A 19752-nucleotide genomic window follows, 5' to 3' on the forward strand; every position below is an offset into this window, starting at 1 on the left:
GGTTCATATCCTGTCTTGCCACTTATTAGCTTTGTGGCTTGGGGCAAGTGATTTAATGTTTCTGAGCCTTAGTTTCCCCATTTGTCCAAGTGGATATAACCACCGCTACCTGGTAGAGTTGTTGTTGTATGTGAAAGGGCCTTGCTTAGTTCCCAGTCCGAGGAAATATTAAAAAACGTTAATTTCCCTTCCCTCTTTCCTCCTGTGAAGTAAGAACAACTTCGGTGGCTACATCAGTCACTGGGAAAGGGGTACAACAAGGCCAACCCCAGAAATAGCGACCATATCAGGCCTGGCTGTGGAAGCAGCAGCAGCAGAGGCAGCAGAGAGAATCTTGACTGAGGGCACCAGTTAATGGTGTGGAGAGTGCTGCTCACAGCAGCAGGAGGAAGACTCCAGCAGATGCCAAGGCAAATACCTTGAGCCACGAGGGATTCTACCCGGGAGAGGGAGGCACTTGGCTGGCGTGAGGCTCCTGGATGATACAGGCTAAGGTCCAGGACCAAAGATCTCTGAGATCATTCCTAGCCCCAACACACATCAGTACTCAAGAAATGTTACTCCTTAGTCCCATTCTCTGCCACTAAATATCCAAGCTACAAAAGTTTAGTCTGTGAAAGCAAGTGTTACCTACATGATCTATAGAGAGATTAAGCAATAGCCACCCCTCATATCCACATCCTTGCCCACATCTTCAGCTTCATATCTTATATCAAACTCAGCTTCAGCCATCCTGACTGAATTGTTGCTCTCCAAGCTTTGCAACCTTTCTGTCTCCAGATCTTTGAATTTTCTCTTTTCCTTCCTTCCTACCCTGCCTTCCTTCGTTCCCTCCCTTCCTTCCCTCCTTTCTTCATCCCTCCTTTTTTTTTTTTTAATTTGGAACTTATGTTTTTAATTGTGCTAAAATACATATAACATAAAATTTGACATTTCAACCATTTTAAGTGTACAGTTCAGTAGTTTTGATTATATTCACACTGTTGTGCAACCATCACCACCATTTACTACACTAACTTTTCCATCGCTTCAAATAGAATCTCTGTACCCATTAAGGAATATGTTCCTTCTTTCTTGAACACTCTTTTTCTACCAACCCCTTCACCTGCCTAACTTCTAGTCATCCTTCAGGTCTTAGCTTAGAAGTTGCTTCCCCCCAAGTCCAGCCCTTCCAGTCTGGGATAGGTTCCCTGTTCATGTGCTCTCATAATGCTCTGTTATGGCCTGTTGGAGCCTTTATCAAATTGTATTTCAGTTGCCTCTTCATGTGTCTGATTCCTTAAAAAACAGTTATCCTTATGAGAGCAGGAACAATTTCTAGCTTGGTCACCATAGCAACCCTAGGCTTAGCACAGTGCCTAGAGCATACTAGGTGCTTAGTAAATGCATAGTGAATGAATGAATGATGCCTTGTCACTTCCCCTGCTGATGTGATAACACAGAATAGTTAATGAAAAATTCACCAAGGAGTTTAATACAGGAAGGGCTGCTTCTGCTCAGACCCCAATCAGGAAGTATCTCTTCCTGGAAGAATGGGGAGGGAAACTTACACCCTCTCCTCACCACAGCCTGGAGATCACAGGCACACCTGGCCAGAGGACAAATGCTCAGAAAGGACAGAATTCCACACGGAAAGAGTCATAGCTCTAATAAGACAGAGCACACTAGTTCACACAGCCATTCCAGAGTTCATGTGTGACACATGTGGAAGAGGTTAGTGCTCCTTAGCAAGGTCCTGACTGGGCCTTGGCTCTTAAACAAAGCTTGAATAATCGAGGTTACTGAGCAATGAGTCAGAATAAAAGAATGTAACCATATGAGCCCACAGCAGGGTGGAACAAATCTGCTGTGGCCCCCAAAAGAGGCTCTGCAGGAGCTGACAGAGGAGATAATGGACTGGACCAGAACTGAGGCTGTTCTCCTCTTCAAGGCTTCCATCAGCTCTGTGGTTAAAGAAATCAGTAACAGGTGTGCAGTGCAATTGATTACTCACTGATTATTTTTGTATGGCCTTTCTATCCGTGGTCTTGTAATTCCCACCCAGGTGATTGGGCAGGACTGTGTGACAGGGTAGTCCAAGAAGATTGGGCAGTTTTGCCTTAAAAGAGAGCCAATTCCAGGTCAGAGGAAAAGAGCCCACCACCACCAAGAAGACAGACCAGCAGGAGGAGATGGTGCAGTGGGCTTCCTGGGCCACGGAAAGAGAAAGCTCAGTGCCTTTGGGCAGAGACTGAGGGCCAGGGAGAGGCATACCTTCAAACACGGCTGGGAAGAGGCTATCTTGATGGAAGAACTGGATCCTGAACATTTCTGAGCCTAAATTGTAACTATTACTTTCCTAATAAACCCCATAACTATTAGTATAATCTGTGAGTTCTGTGTGGTCATTGCAGTAAATTATTGAACCCAGCAGAGAAGTAGAGTGCTGTGGGAGGAAAGGTTGGTGTCAGATTTAGTAAAGATGGCAGAAAGAGGAGGCTTGTCTGGCCTCCACCTCATGGGAGTCAGTCTTATGCTGTTGATGTTGGTTCTCCTCCGTGCTTGTGGGGTTGGAGGAGGTCAGACACTGCCCACAAGATGTTTTTACAAGGTGTCAGAACCCCATGCTGTATAATGTACAGTATGTATAATGTACAGTATGGGGTAAAGATCCATGTCCAAGATAGCTAAATAGTAGATAAGTGGTAACTTTGGTGAAGGGTAAGACGGTACACAATACTGGGGAAGCCAGCACAACTTGACGAAGGCAAAGCCATGAAGCCTCGCAGACACATCCAAACACCCTGAGAAACCAAGATACTGGGCTGAGAGCTGGGGACCATGGTCTAAGGGAACATCTAGCTCAGTTGGCATAACATAGTCTATAAGGAAAATTTTTTACATCCACCTGTGGTGAGTAGTGACTGGGGTCTTAAAAGCTTGCAAGAAGCCATCTAAGATACATCTACTGGTCCTGTTCCAGCGGGAGCAAAGGGGAACGAATAAGACTGAAGTCACAAATGAAAGATTAGTCCAAAGGACTAATGGACTACAACTACCACATACTCCACCAGACTGAGCCCCAAATAATTAGATGGTGCCCAGTTACCACCACTGACTGCCCTGGCAGGGATCACAACAGAAGATCTCGGACAGAGCAGGAGAAAAATGTAGAACAAATTTCAAATTCTGGAAAAAAAAAAAAAAGACCAGGCTTAATGGTTGGACAGAAACTGGAAAAACCACTAGAGTGTGGCCCCTGGACACCCTTTTAAGTCAGTACTGAAGTCGCTCCTGAGGTTCACCCTTCAGCCAAAGATTAGGCAGGCCTATAGGGCCAACAATAACACACGTGAGGGAGGTGTTTCACAGTTCAACTGTATATACAAGATTAGTAGGCACACCAGCCCAAAGCAAAGACAAGAAGGTAGGAAGGGACAAGGAAAACAGGATGAATGGAAACAGGGAACCCGAGGTGGAAAAAGTGAGTGCTGACATATCGTGGGGTTGTCAACAAATGTCAGAAAACAATTTGTGTATTAACTATTTAATGAGAAGCTAATTTACTCTGTAAATTTTCACCTAAATCATAATTTTAAAAACAACAATATAAAGGTGGTTCTGGAGGGTGGGTGTGGGGTTGCAAGGATGGGCTCTGGGCTCTGGATTCAGACAGCCCAAGTATGAATTCTCATTAGCTTTGTGGACTGAGGCAAATTTCCTCATCTATAAAATGGAAATAATAGCCATGCCCATCTCTCAGGATTACTGTGAGGATTACATGAGAAAAACTATAAAACACTTATAAAAGTGGTGGGCAAATAGTAAGTGCTCAGTGTTAGCTGTAATTGTTATTGATAAATAATTGATAAAATTACTGCTAAACATGACGTTTAATTTATGTGTCAACTTGGATAGCCTATGGTTCCCAGTGGTTTGGCCAAACACTAGTCTAATTGCTGTCATGGAGTAGTCGTTGTTGTTGTTAGGTGCCGTCGAGTCAGTTCCGACTCATAGCAACCCTGTGCACAACAGAACAAACCACTGTCCGGTCCTGAGCCATCCCTACAATCGTTGTTAGGCTTGAGCTCATTGTTGCAGCCACTGTGTCAATCCACCTCCTTGAGGGTCTTCCTCTTTTCTGCTGACTCTGCCAAGCATGATGTCCTTCTCCAGGGACTGATCCCTCCTGACAACATGTCCAAAGTATGTAAGATGCAGTCTCACCATCCTTGCCTCTAAGGAGCATTCTGGTTGTACTTCTTTGAGGCGGATTTGTTCATTCTTTGGCAGTCCACGGTATATTCAATATTCTTCGCCAACACCACAATTCAAAGGTGTCAACTCTTCTTTGGTCTTCCTTATTCACTGTCCAGCTTTCACACGCATATGATGCGATTGAAAATACCATGGCTTGGGTCAGGCGCACCTTAGTCTTCAGGGTGACATCTTTGCTCTTCAACACTCTGAAGAGGTCCTTTGCATCAGATTTGCCCAATGCAATGCGTCTTTTAATTTCTTGACTGCTGCTTCCATGGCTGTTCATTGTGGATCCAAGTAAAATAAAATCCTTGACAACTTCAAACTTTTATCCATTTATCATGATGTTGCTCATTGGTCCAGTTGTGAGGATTTTTGTTTTCTTTATGGTGAGGTGTAATCCATACTAAAGGCTGTGGTCTTCGATCTTCATTAGTAAGTGCTTCAAGTCCTCTTCACTTTCAGCAAGCAAGGTTGTGTCATCTGCATAACACAGGTTGTTAATGAGTCCTCCAATCTTGATGCCCCGTTCTTCGTATAGCCCAGCTTCTCGTATTATTTCTTCAGCATACAGATTAGATAGGTATGGCGAAAGAATACAACCCTGACACACACCTTTCCTGACTTTAAACCAATCAGTATCCCCTTGTTCTGTCCGAACAACTGCCTCTTGATCTATGTAAAGGTTCCTCATGAGCACAATTAAGTGTTCTGGAATTCCCATTCTTTGCAGTGTTATCCATAGTTTGTTATGATCCACACAGTCAAATGCCTTTGCATAATCAATAAAACACAGGTAAACATCCTTCTGGTATTCTCTGCTTTCAGCCAGGATCCATCTGCCATCAGCAATGACATCCCTGGTTCCACGTCCTCTTCTGAAACCGGCCTGAATTTCTGGCAGTTCCCTGTAGATACACTGCTACAGCCGTTTTTAGATGATGTTCAGCAGAATTTTGCTTCCATGTGATATTAATGATATTGTTCTATAATTTCCACATTCGGTTGGATCACCTTTCTTGGGAATAGGCATAAATATGGATCTCTTCCAATCAGTTGGCCAGGAAGCTGTCTTCCATATTTCTTGGCATAGACGAGTGAGCACCTCCAGGGCTGCATCTGTTTGTTGAAACATGTCAATTGATATTCCGTTAATTCCTGGAGGCTTGTTTTTCGCCAATGCCTTCAGAGCAGCTTGGACTTACTTCTTCCTTCACTACCATCGGTTCCTGATCATATGCCACCTCTTGAAATGGTTGAACAACAACTAATTCTTTTTGGTATAATGACTCTGTGTAGTCCTTACATCTCCTTTTGATGCTTCCTGCATCGTTTAATATTCTCACCATGGAATCCTTCACTATTGCAACTCGAGGCTTGAATTTTTTCTTCAGTTCTTTCAGCTTGAGAAATGCCAAGCGTGTTCCTCCCTTTTGGTTTTCCATCTCCAGCTCCTTGCAAATGTCATTATAATACTTTATTTTGTCTTCTCCAGGGGCCCTTTGAAATGTTCTGTTCAGTTCCTTTACTTCTTCAATTCTTACTTTTGATTTAGCTGCTCGAGTCTCAAGAGCAAGTTTCAGAGTCTCCTCTGACATCCACCTTAGTCTTTTCTTTCTTTCCTGTCTTTTCAGTGACCTCTTGCTTTCTTCATGGATGACATCCTTGATGTCCTTCCACAACTCGTCTGGTCTTCAGTCACTAGTGTTCAATACCTCAAATCTATTCTTGAGATGGTCTCTAAATTCAGTGGGATATATTCAAGGTCATATTTTCGCTCTCGTGGACTTGCTATGATTTTCTTCAGTTTCAGCTTGAACTTGCATATGAGCAATTGATGGTCTGTACCACAGTCGGCCCCTGGCCTTGTTCTGACTGATGATATTGAGCTTTTCTATCGTCTATTTCCACAGATGTAGTCAGTTTGATTTCTGTGTGTTCCATCTGGTGAGGTCCATGTGCATAGTCGCTGTTTATGTTGGTGAAAGAAGGTATTTGCAATGAAGAAGTCATTTGTCTTGCAAAATTCTATCATTCGATCACTGGCATTTTTCCTATCACCAAGGCCATATTTTCCAGCTACTGATCCTTCTTCTTTGTTTCCAACTTTCGCCTTCCAATTGCCAGTAATTATCACTGCTTCCTGATTGCATGTTTGATCAATTTCAGACTGTAGCAGCTGATAAAAATCTTCTATTTCTTCATCTTTGGCCCTAGTAGCTGGTGCATAAATTTGAATAATAGTCGTATTAACTGGTCTTCCTTATAGGTGTATGGATCACTGACAGTGTTGTACTTCAGGATAGATCTTGAAACGTTCTTTTTGATGATGGACGCAACACCATCCCTCTTCGAGTTGTCATTCCCGGCATAGTAGACTATATGATTATCAGATTCAAAATGGCCAATACCCGTCCATTTCAGCTCACTAATACCTAGGATATTGATGTTTATGTGTCTCATTTCTTTTTTTTAATAATTTTTATTGTGCTTTAAGTGAAAGTTTACAAATCAAGTCAGCCTGTCACATATAAGCTTGTATGCACCTTATTCTATACTCCCACTTACTCTCCCCCTAATGAGTCAGCCCGCTCCCTCCTTCCAGTCTCTCCTTTCCTGACGATTTTTCCAGTTTCTAACCCTCTCTACCCTCCTATCTCCCCTCCAAACAGGAGATGACAACACAGTCTCAAGTGTCCACCTGATACAAGTAGCTCACTCTTCGTCAGCATCCCTCTACAACCCATTGCCCAGTCCCTTCCATGTCTGATGAGGTGTCTTCAGGAATGGTTCCTGTCCCAGGCCAACAGAAGGTTTGGGGACCATGACTGCTGGGATTCCTCTAGTCTCAGTTAGACCATTAAGTCTGCGCTTTTTATGAGAATTTGGGGTCTGCATCCCACTGATCTCCTGCTCCCTCAGGGGTTCTCTGTTGTGCTCCCTGTCAGGGCAGTCATCAGTTGTGGCCGGGCACCATCTAGTTCTTCTGGTCTCAGGATGATGTAGGTCTCTGGTTCATGTGGCCCTTTCTGTCTCTTGGGCTCTTAGTTGTCGTGTGACCTTGGTGTTCTTCATTTTCCTTTGCTCCAGGTGGGTTGAGACCAATTGCTGCATCTTAGATGGCCGCTTGTTAGCATTTAAGACCCCAGATGCCACATTTCAAAGTGGGATGCAGAATGTTTTCATAAGAGAATTGTTTTGCCAACTGACTTAGAAGTCCCTTTAAGCCATGGTCCCCAAACCCCCGCCCTTGCTCCACTGACCTTCGAAGCATTCAGTTTATCCCGGAAACTTCTTTGCTTTTGGTCCAGTCCAGTTGAGCTGACCTTCTATGTATTGAATATTGTCCTTCCCTTCACCTAAAGTAGTTCTCATCTACTAACTACTCAGTAAATAACCCTCTCCCACCCTCCCTCCCTCCCCCCCTCGTAACCACAAAAGTATGTGTTCTTCTCAGTTTATACTATTTCTCAAGATCTTACAACAGTGGTCTTATACAATATTTGTCCTTTTGCCTCTGACTAATTTCACTCAGCATAATGCCTTCCAGGCTTCTCCATGTTATAAAATGTTTCACAGATTCATCACTGTTCTTTATCGATGCGTAGTATTCCATTGTGTGAATATACCACAATTTATTTACCCATTCATCCGTTGATGGGCACCTTGGTTGCTTCCAGCTTTTTGCTATTGTAAACAGAGCTGCGATAAACATGGGTGTGCATATATCTGTTTGTGTGAAGGCTCTTGTTTCTCTAGGGTAGATTCCGAGCAGTGGGATTTCTGGGTTGTATGGTAGTTCTATTTCTAACTGTTTAAGATAACGCCAGATAGATTTCCAAAGTGGTTGTACCATTTGACATTCCCACCAGCAGTGTATGAGAGTTCCAATCTCTCCGCAGCCTCTCCAACATTTATTATTTTGTGTTTTTTGGATTAATGCCAGCCTTGTTGGAGTGAGATGGAATCTCATCGTAGTTTTAATTTGCATTTCTCTAAGGGCTAATGATCGAGAGCATTTTCTCATGTATCTGTTAGCTGCCTGAATATCTTCTTTAGTGAAGTGTGTGTTCATATCCTTTGCCCACTTTTTCATTGGGTTGTTTGTCTTTTTGTGGTTGAGTTTTGACAGAATCATATAGATTTTAGAGATCAGGCGCTGGTCAGAGATGTCATAGCTGAAAATTCTTTCCCAGTCTGTAGGTGGTCTTTTTACTCTTTTGGTGAAGTCTTTAGATGAGCATAGGTGTTTGATTTTTAGGAGCTCCCAGTTATCTGGTTTTTCTTCATCATTTTTGGTAATGTTTTGTATTCTGTTTATGCTTTGTATTAGGGCTCCTAGGGTTGTCCCTATTTTTTCTTCCATGATCTTTATCGTTTTAGTCTTTATGTTTAGGTCTTTGATCCAGCTGGAGTTAGTTTTTGTGCATGGTGTGAGGTATGGGTCCTGTTTCATTTTTTTGCAAATGGATATCTGGTTATGCCAGCACCATTTGTTAAAAAGACTATCTTTTCCCCAATTAACTGACACTGGGCCTTTGTCAAATACCAGCTGCTCATGTGTGGATGGATTTATATCTGGGTTCTCAATTCTGTTCCATTGGTCTGTGTGCCTGTTGTTGTACCACTACCAGGCTGTTTTGACTACTGTGGCTGTATAATATGTTCCAAAATCAGGTAGAGTGAGGCCTCCCACTTTCTTCTTCTTTTTCAATAATGCTTTACTTATCCGGGGCTTCTTTCCCTTCCATATGAAGTTGGTGATTTGTTTCTCCATCACATTAAAAATGTCATTGGAATTTGGATCAGAAGTGCATTGTATGTATAGACGGCTTTTGGTAGAATAGACATTTTTAGTATGTTAAGTCTTCCTATCCATGAGCAAGGTATGTTTTTCCACTTATGTAGGTCCTTTTTAGTTTCTTGCACTAGTACTTTGTAGTTTTCTTTGTATAGGTCTTTTACATCTTTGGTAAGATTTATTCCTAGGTATTTTATCTTCTTGGGGGCTACTGTGAATGGTGTTGATTTGGTGATTTCCTCTTCGATGTTCTTTTTGTTGATGTAGAGGAATCCAAGTGATTTTTGTATGTTTATCTCATAACCTGAGACTCTGCCAAACTCTTCTATTAGTTTCAGTAGTTTTCTGGAGGATTTCTTAGGGTTTTCTGTGTATAAGATCATGTCATCTGCAAATAGGAGATAATTTTACTTCTTCCTTGCCAATCCGGATGCCCTTTCTTTGTCTAGCCTAATTGCTCTGGCTAGGACCTCTAGCACAATGTTGAATAAGAGTGGTGATAAAGGGCATCCTGGTCTGGTTCCCGTTCTCAAGGGAAATGCTTTCAGGCTCTCTCCATTTAGGGTGATGTTGGCTGTTGACTTTGTATAGATGCCCTTATTATGTTGAGGAATTTTCCTTCAATTCCTATTTTAGTGAGAGTTTTTATCCTAAATGGGTGTTAGACTTTGTCAAATGCCTTTTCTGCATCAATCGATAAGATCATGTGGTTTTTGTCTTTTGTTTTATTTATATGGTGGATTACATTAATGGTGTTTCTAATATTAAACCAGCCTTGCATACCTGGTATAAATCCCACTTGGTCGTGGTGGATTATTTTTTTGATATGTTGTTGAATTCTATTGGTTAGAATTTTGTTGAGGATTTTTGCATCTACGTTCATGAGGGATACAGGTCTGTAGTTTTCTTTTTTTGTGGTGTGTTTACCTGGTTTTGGTATCAGGGATATGGTGGCTTCACAGAATGAGTAAGGTAGTATTCCGTCATTTCCTATGCCTTGAAATACCTTTAGTAGTCGTGGTGTTAACTCTTCTCTGAACGTTTCGTAGAATTCTGCAGTGAAGCCGTCCGGGCCAGGGCTTTTTTTTTGTTGGGAGTTTTTTGATTACCTTTTCAATCTCTTTTTTTTGTTATGGGTCTATATAGTTGTTCTACTTCTGATTGTGTTAGTTTAGGTAGGTAGTGTTTTTCTAGGAATTCATCCATTTCTTCTAGGTTTTCAAATTTGTTAGAGTACAATTTTTCGTAATAATCTGATATGATTCTTTTAATTTCAGTTGGGTCTGTTGTGATGTGGCCCATCTCGTTTCTTATTCAGGTTATTTGTTTCCTTTCCTGTATTTCTTTAGTCAGTCTGGCCAATGGTTTATCAATTTTGTTAATTTTTTAAAAGAACCAGCTTTTGGCTTTGTTAATTCTTTCAATTGTTTTTCTGTTCTCTAATTCATTTAGTTCAGCTCTAATTTTTATTATTTGTTTTCTTCTGGTGCCTGATGGATTTTTTTGTTCCTCACTTTCTATTTGTTCAAGTTGTAGGGACAGTTCTCTGATTTGGGCTCTTTCTTCTTTATGTATGTGTGCATTTATCGATATAAATTGATCTCTGAGCACTGCTTTTGCTGTGTCCCAGATGTTTTGATAGGAAGTGTTTTCATTTTCGTTGCATTCTATGAATTTCTTTATTCCCTTCTTAATATCTTCTATAACCCAGTCTTTTTTCAGCAGGATATTGTTCAGTTTCCAAGTATCTGATTTCTCTTCCCTAATTTTTCTGTTATTGATTTCCACTTTTATGGCTTTGTGGTCTGAGAAGATGCTTTGTAATATTTCGATGTTTTGGATTCTGTAAAGGTTTGTTTTACGACCTAATATGTGATCTATTCTAGAGAATGTTCCATGTGCGCTAGAAAAAAAAAGTATACTTTGCAGCTGTTGGGAGGAGTGTTCTCTATAAGTCTATGAGGTCAAGTTGGTTGATTGTAGCAATTAGGTCTTCCGTGTCTCTATTGAGCTTCTTACTGGAAGTCCTGTCCTTCTCCAAAAGTGGTGTGTTGAAGTCTCCTACTATAATTGTGGAGGTGTCTATCTCACTTTTCAGTTCTGTTAAAGTTTGCTTTATGTATCTTGCAGCCCTGTCATTGGGTGCATAAATATTTTATATGGTTATATCTTCCTGGTCAATCGTCCCTTTAATCATTATGTAGTGTCCTTTATCCTTTGTGGCAGATTTAACTTTAAAGTCTATTTTGTCAGAAATTAATATTGCTACTCCTGCTCTTTTTTGCTTGCTGTTTGCTTGATATATTTTTTTCCATCCTTCGAGTTTTAGTTTGTATCTCTAAGTCTAAGGTGTGTCTCTTGTAGGCAGCATATAGACGGATCGTGTTTCTTTATCCAGTCTAAGACCCTCTGTCTGTTTATTGGTGCATTTAGTCCATTTACATTCAGTGTAATTATAGATAAGTATATGTTTAGTGCTGTCATTTTGATGCCTTTTTGTGTGTGTTGTTGACAATTTCATTTTTCCACTTACTTTTTTGTGCTGAGACGTTTTTCTTTGTAAATTGTGTGTTCCTCATTTTCATAGTATTTGACTTTATGTTTGCCTAGTCGTTATGTTTTTCTTGGTTTTTATTTTGAGTTATGGAGTTGTTATACCTCTTTGTGGTTACCTTAATATTTACCCCTATTTTTCTAAGTAAAAACCTAACTTGTATTGTCCTATATCACCTTGTTTCCCTCTCTATATGGCAGTTCTATGCCTTCTGTATTTAGTCCCTCTTTTTGTTTATTGTGATGTTTTACATATTGACTTCAATGATTCCCTGTTTTGAGCATTTTTTTCTTCTTAAAATTAATCTTAATTTGTTTTTGTGATTTCCCTATTTGAGTTGATATCAGGATGTTCTGTTCTGTGACCTTGTGTTGTGCTGGTATCTGATATTATTGGTTTTCTGACCAAACGATTTCCTTTACTGTTTCTTGTAGCTTTGGTTTGGTTTTTGCAAATTCTCTAAGCTTGTGTTTATCTGTAAAAGTTTTAAATTCGCCTTCATATTTGAGAGAGAGTTTTGCTGGATATATGATCCTTGGCTGGCAGTTTTTCTCCTTCAGTGCTCTATATATGTCATCCGATTGCCTTCTTGCCTGCATGGTTTCTGCTGAGTAGTCTGAACTTATTCTTCTTGATTCTCCTTTGTAGGAGACCTTTCTTTTATCCCTGGCTGCTTTTAAAATTTCCTTTTTTCTTTGGTTTTGGCAAGTTTGATGATAATATGTCTTGGTGATTTTCTTTTTGGATCAATCTTATATGGGGTTCGATGAGCATCTTGGATAGATATCCTTTTGTCTTTCATGATGTCAGGGAAGTTTTCTGCCAACAGATCTTCAACTATTCTCTCTGTATTTTCTGTTATCCTTCCCTGTTCTGGGACTCCAATCACACGCAAGTTGTTCTCCTTGATAGAGTCCCACATGATTCTTAGGCTTTCTTCATTTTTTTAAATTCTTTTATCTGATTTTTTTCCCACTATATTGGTGTCAATTCCCTTGTCTCCAGATCTCCCACTCTGCATTCCAATTGCTCTAGTCTCCTCCTCTGACTTCTTATTGAGTTGTCTAATTCTGTAATTTTACTGTTAATCTTTTGGATTTCTGAATGCTGTCTCTCTATGGATTCTTGCAGCTTATTAATTTTTCCACTATGTTCTTGAATAATCTTTTTGAGTTCTTCAACTGCTTTTTCAGTGTGTTCCTTGACTTTTTCTGTAGATTGCCTTATTTCATTTCTGAGGTCATCCCTGATGTCTTGAAGCTATCTGTAAATTAGTTTTTTATATTCTGCATCTGGCAATTCCAGGATTGTACCTTCATTTGGGAAAGATTTTGATTCTTTAGTTGGGGGAGTTGTAGAAGCAATCATGGTCTGCCTCTTTATGTGGTTTTATATCGACTGCTCTCTCTGAGCCATCTCTAAGATATTGTAGTGATTTATTCTATATTTGCTCACTGAGTTTTATCTTGTTTTGTTTTCTTTGAACATACATAGATGGGCTACTAGATTGCACTGTCTTGATCGTTGTAGCCCTTGAATCACTTATGTCCTATTACCAGCTGGTTTGGGCCGTTACCAGATATATAAACCTAAGAGTCCATTCTTGAGTAGAATCTGATTTTGCGTCATTAAGTGTGTGGCGCAGACTGTCACCTATCCACCTAGAGAAGTAGTGGTGATAGTTGTGTGCACCAGATTCTAGTAGCAGCAGGGGTTCACACTCCAGGGGAGGCAGGATGCTGACAGGCTTTCCCCCAAGTGCCAGTGAGGTAGGTGTGTCCCTATTCCTAAAGCACTTTGGTGGGTGGGCTCTGCAGCTGTACCTTAGGCCCCCAATGCAAGTACCTCTACAGATTGGTAGGTGTCACCCTCCTTAGACCCCTAAGGCAGGAGGCTAGGTGGTCTGGGGGGAGCTTCAGCCCTCAGTTCCCTGTTGTGGGTCAGTGAGGGCTCTGTTGAATACGCGGAGATATCAGACCTGGGAAACTTGTCTTTCCAGTAATCCCCTAAAACAATTACAGTCAGATCCCTATCAGAATTGCCTTTGCATTATAATAGCCACCTTGTTCTCTGTAGGGATGAAAGCCCAAGACTGTGGATTACATATGCTTGGCTGGAGCTGGTTCTGTATTTTTAGTCCAATTAGGGAAGGAATTTTGGTCCCTGGGTTTTTTGTAGCTGCTTCTCTCAGGCCAGGAGAATGGGTTAGGAAAAGACCTAGAAAAAAATGAAAAACACAGTGCACTTCACTTTCTGGCTCAGGAAATTCCAATGTTAATGAAGCCGCCTGGGAAGGGGAGGGGAGGGATCAGATAAATAGGAGAGAATAGCACCCCACAGAATATAGACTAAGTTACTTATCTTGTTTGGTGATGACTATTTTATCTGAGATTCCCAAGTGATGTGTAGCCTGTGTGCGTTGGCTTGGTCAAGATTGCCCCTGAGGGTGAGGCCCACGTCCCGTGCTTGTACTGTCTCAGAAGCTGTGGTCAGCTCCTCTGCTCCCAGTCCAAAGCCCAGAGCCAAGGTTCCCCGGCTGGGACGCCGCACTCCAGGCTCCAAAACAAGTTGCTGCCTCTGGGTGACTTCTCCCCCTGTCAGCCGCGTCACTGCGCTGCCTGCATGCACTGGCTGGGCTTCCCCCGAGGTCGCTTCTGGGGGCTAGGGCTGCGTCCTATGTTTGTGCCGTCTGAGGATGCTGTGCTCAGCTCCCCTGTGCCCAGTCCAAAGCCCGGGGCCAAGATTTCCTGTCTGGGGCACTGGATCCAGGCTCTGAAAGCAGTTGTTGCTTCCCCGTGGTTGTTCGCTCTCAGTCTCTGTCACTCAGGTCAACTCTTTAGATCTGTGTTTGATGGTCAGGGTTCGTAGATTGTCATGTATGTGATCGATTCACTTGTTTTTCTGAGTCTTTGTTGCAAGAGGGATCCGAGGTAGCTTCTACCTAGTCAGCCATCTTGGCCCCACCTCCTCATTTCATTTTTGACGATTTCCAATTTTCCTAGATTCATACTTTGTACATTCCAGGTTCTGATTATTAATGGATGTTTGCAGCTTTTCTTGTCATTTTGAGTTGTGCCACATCAGCAAATGAAGGTCCTGTCATTAAGGTTGACTCTACTTTGAGGAGGCAGCTCTTCCCCAGTCATCTTTTGAGTGCCTTCCAACCTGGGGGGCTCATCTTCTAGCACTATATCAGACAGTGTTCTGCTGCTATTCATAGGGTTTTCACTGGCTAATGCTTTTCAGAAGTAGACTGCCGGGTCCTTCTTCCTAGTTCGTCTTAGTCTGGAAGCTCAGCTGAAACCTGTCCTCCATGGGTGACCCTGCTGGTGTGTGAATACCAGTGGCATAGCTTCCAGCATCGCAGCAACACACAAGCCCCCACAGTACGACAAACTGACAGACACGTGGGGGGTCATGGAGTAGTTACATGTGACTAAATCAATTGGCCTTGGGTAGAGCAGATTACTTTCCAGAATGAAATGTAATGTAATACAATCACTTTCCATAATGCAGTCTGAGTTAATGTAATCAACCAGTTCAGATCATACCAATATATACCTAATAATTTCTAAGTTGTAAAAAGACCAGAATAGACACAAAGATACACAAATACACTTCATGCAGAAATTCTCTATTTCTAACATCACGTAAGTGACTCATACATATGAAATTACAGAAAACATACAATCATATGTAATTTGAGAGTATTATGGAGTCATGTGTGATTTGCCCTGACCAAGAGACAGCCTACATCACTTTTCAGTTTGGCCTGGAAATAAAAGAACACTCACTATCTTATTGCAGAAGTGAAAATTCATGATTCATTTAAAATCTCTGAGTTCTTTCCAGAAGTACTTGCCGGCAAATAAGGTATTTTTATGCAAATAACACACACCTTCTACGTTTGTTTGCCAACTGCTACCTCCCCCATGAGGTATTTTTGTAATTGCGATATGCTAATTTTTTTACAGCAACATGTAAAGGAAAAAACTGGCATAGCAGCACTTTTGAAAATACCTGGGTAGTGGCAAGGGAGCAGCTGGCAAACAAATGTAGAAGGTGCGTGTTATTTGTGTAAAAATATGTTAATGATTCTCTACCCCTTTATATTTCAGGACATGTCTAAGAAGATTTTTCTTGTGTAGTACTAGGTAAAGATTTGTTACTGCTGAAATTTGTATTATTCTAGGAAATTGAGTTTCCTCTTGTAGTTTTAATTCCTCAAATTGCACAAACCAGAGGAAGGAAAACCAAAGGCATGATAAAAGAAATGTAACATATAGAAAAATTCCTGTAAGGTGGCCTTGAGACATAAGTATGTCATAAACAATCCCTTTAATCTATAATCTTCAAGAAATATGTCTGTCATCACCACAGCCTGGAGATCACAGGCAAAACTGGCCTCAAGGAAGCAATGTAACACACTAGTGTTTGGTTAAGCATGACATCACCTAGGCCTTAACATGTGAAGCCAAGGTTCTAAAATCACATATAAACCCTGAATTTCTGCTCATTCACTGAAAGAAGATAGTGTCAAAAGGTCTCTCTGTCTCTGAAGACTGTGAGCCTGCTGAGATACTGCCCACTATATACAACCTCAGCCCCTAGCTACAGGGGACCTCCTCCTAGTTCAAGCTGTGGTAAGCCTTCCTCTTGAGGCCACTTTTTAAAGGTAAACAGCTGAAGTCTAAAGGTTTGGTCTCTAATCATTTGACTAATATTATAACTGTTAATTCTGAATCTCCAGTGCTAAATCAATGTCTTGAGATCTTGAGTGCCTTGCCACGACTACCTTGCAAAAAAGTAAGCAAATTTATCCATTATAAACCTGAGGATTTATTTACTTATTCTTAAGATAAAAATCATACAGGACTTAGGGGCTCTTAACCAGGAGCCTATTAACTAACCTCTAGAAGGCCCAATGGATAGATTTGAGACAGAAGTGTGTACGCTGTGAAGTTGTAACCAAAACTTTATGTGTATGTGTTTGCAGAAGCAGATATTTTTCTGGTGAGAGCATTTATAGATTTCATTAGATTCTAAAGGGGTTCATGATTCATAAACCTTCAAGAGCCATTGACCTGTGTAATTAGGGTCTGAATTGTTTGGGTCACCTTTGACAAATGGACTTTGTCATGGTGTGACAATTAGTCATGAAATAGCAGGAGGGGGAAGAAGAGTTCATTCTTGACGTGTAGCCACATGGATGGAATGCGGCAATGGTCTAGAAATAAGAGCATATGAGCTCTACAGTCAGACTGCCTGAGAGTGACTATTGGTTCCACCACCTGCTAGCTCTATCGCCTTATGTTGAGTCAGCTCCAACTCATGGCAATCCCACGTATAACAGAATTAAATGTTGCTCAGTCTTGTGCCATCTTCAGAATCATTAGTATGCTCAAGTACATTTTTGCAGCCACTGTTTATTTTGAGTGCTTTCCAATCTAGGGGGCTCATCTTCCAGCACTATATCGGTTAGTGTTCTGTTGTGATCCATAAGGTTTTAATTGTCTAATTTTTGGAAGTAGATTGCCAGGCTTTTCTTCCTAGTGTGCCTTAGTCTGGAAGCTCCACTGAAACCTGTCCAGCATGGATGACCCTGCTGATATTTGAAATATTAGTGGCATAGCTTTCAGCATTGTAGCAACACACAAGCTACTGCAGTACGACAAACTGGCCTGATACAAACTGTTTAATCTTCTTATTCCTTCCCCTTTTGATCTGTAAAATAGGGTAATGATAGCACCTATTTCCTGTAATTGTTTTGAGGATGAATTTAATGATGTGAATAGTGACTAGCACATAGTAAATGTCAGTGAATTTAGCTATCATGATCTGGCTTGCCAATTTGACAAAAAGTCACAGTTGGAACATTTAATATTAGTTCTATCACCAAGTATGAGGAGACAGCCTCGTTTCTCTTTTTGACAAGGAAGAGTAAAGATCCCATAAAGGTGTGCATTGCTTTGTGCTGTAGGTATGCTACAGATTAAACAAACCTTTGCTAATATTAAACATACTTTAAACAAATTCTAGCTGTTTATAAGCATTTATGGCAAATCTCTTTATAAAGCTAATACACACCATTCACAAGACTTTCCAGCCTCTGTGTATTTATCCATGATTCCTTTTAATAATAACAGTCACATATTAGATACCTACATGTACCAGGTACCAAATAAATTTTCCCCCATTTTACAGACAAGGCCTGAGGCAGAAAGAAACACATTTTCCTGGCCCCACAGCTAGGATCTGACTTCAGGTCTTTCTGTGTTTTAACCAGTAACCAGTACTCCTTCCCTCTACCTGGAATGCCCTCTCTCCACATGTCATGACTCATCCCACAAGTGACCTCCTCCATATGCTTCCACTAACACCCCCAACAGGAAATAACTGCTCTTGCCTTTGAACTCCCAATCTTCGGCGAAGAGTCACTAGCCGCTCAGGTCACGTTCTTCCTTTAATATTCTTATTTGTGTACATTTGTTAGTATTCTCACTATGGAAGTCTTCAAAGTAAGATCAGGTCAGCTTTGTCTTCCTCATGGTACTTAACAGTGTTTCGTAAATGGTCATTTTTTGTCCAAGGAATGAGCCCACTCATTTTGCAGATTATTTTTTAAAAACTTAGCTTATTTTTATCTTAGTAGGGAAAACACTGTTTTCAGTTCCAAGTCACTCTAGTAATTCAACTTCAGGCTCAGATTCTCAAGTAAGTTACAGGGTATGGATGCAGGAAGGGGGACAGTGTCTGGCCTATATCCGTTTATATCTTCCTTATAAGAACTCTTGTTTAAAGAAACAAGACTTATTTGTATCACTTGTGCGCTCAAAATTATTCTCAGGAAATATAAATCATTGTGAATCTATCCCTGGGTCTCTATAATATTAAACGTTATCAGAAGCAGTAATAATTATGGCACAGTTGCCAACTATTTAAACCTTTGGCACACGTTTTTTTGGACAGAGCTATTTCTGCATTTTAGTGGCTTCTTTTAGCTATGGTCTTATGTTTTTGATTCCAGTATACCAAACTTCAACCACTGAATTTCTCTACTCTGCTGGAGAAGAAAGATACTTCATTTAAGACCTTTTTTAATTTTAGAGTCTTCCCAATATTTAGATGTTGTTGTTGTTTGCCATTAAGTCGATTATGACTCATAGGGACCCTATATGACAGAGTAGAACTGCCCCATAGTGTTTACTAGGCTGTAATCTTTACATTAGCAGATCACCACGTCTTTTCTCCCACGGAGTGGCTGGTATATTTGAACTGCAGACCTTTCAGTTAGCAGCTGAGCACTTAACCACTGTGTCACCAGGGTTCCTTAATATTTACATAAAAAGTTTGATTTGATTTGATGTGTGTGTGTGTGTCTTCACAAAATGTGTGTTCACATATGTCTTAGTTTCTAGTGCTGCTATAACAGAAATACCATAAGTAGAAGGCTTTAACAAACAGAAATATATTCCCTCACAGTTTATGAGGCTATTAAGTCCAAATTCAGGTCCTGGTTAACAATCTTCCCTGGTCTAGGAGGTTCTTTGCAGGAACCCCAGGTCCAAAGGAAGTGTTCCACTCCTGGCTTTTCTTGCCTGGTGATAATCAGGTCTCTCTCCTTTCTGCTCACTTCTCTTATATCTCAAAAACTATTAACTCAGATACAGTCTAGTCTTGTAGATTGTGTCCTGCCTCATTAACGTAACTGCTTCTAATCCTGCCTCATCAACATCAGAGAGGTTAGGATTTACAGCACATAGGAAAATTACATCAGATCACAAAAGAAGGACAACCACACAATACTGGGAATCAGGGCCTAGCCAAGTTGGCATACATTTTTGGGGGACACAATTCAGTCCATAGCATCATATGTAGATTTTAATTAGAGGACATCTAATCGGGCAGTGGGTTTGGTTTTTGGGTTTTTTTTTGTTTAATGAGAAAATATTAGGATAGATAAGGGAAAACTACTGTAAATTTCAACTTTAAAATGACTAAAAATTTCCCTCAAGTCTTAGAAGAGCTTCTATAGTCATCACCTCTATCCTCCCTAATAGGGAGAAATATAAAAAACCTAGCTATTTAGGACCTATCACACATATGTAAATATCAATTCAGTTGACACATGCTGTGATGGATGAAAAACCACATGGAG

The sequence above is a fragment of the Loxodonta africana genome, chromosome 3 (assembly GCF_030014295.1).
Source record: "Loxodonta africana isolate mLoxAfr1 chromosome 3, mLoxAfr1.hap2, whole genome shotgun sequence".
NCBI lineage: Eukaryota > Metazoa > Chordata > Mammalia > Proboscidea > Elephantidae > Loxodonta > Loxodonta africana.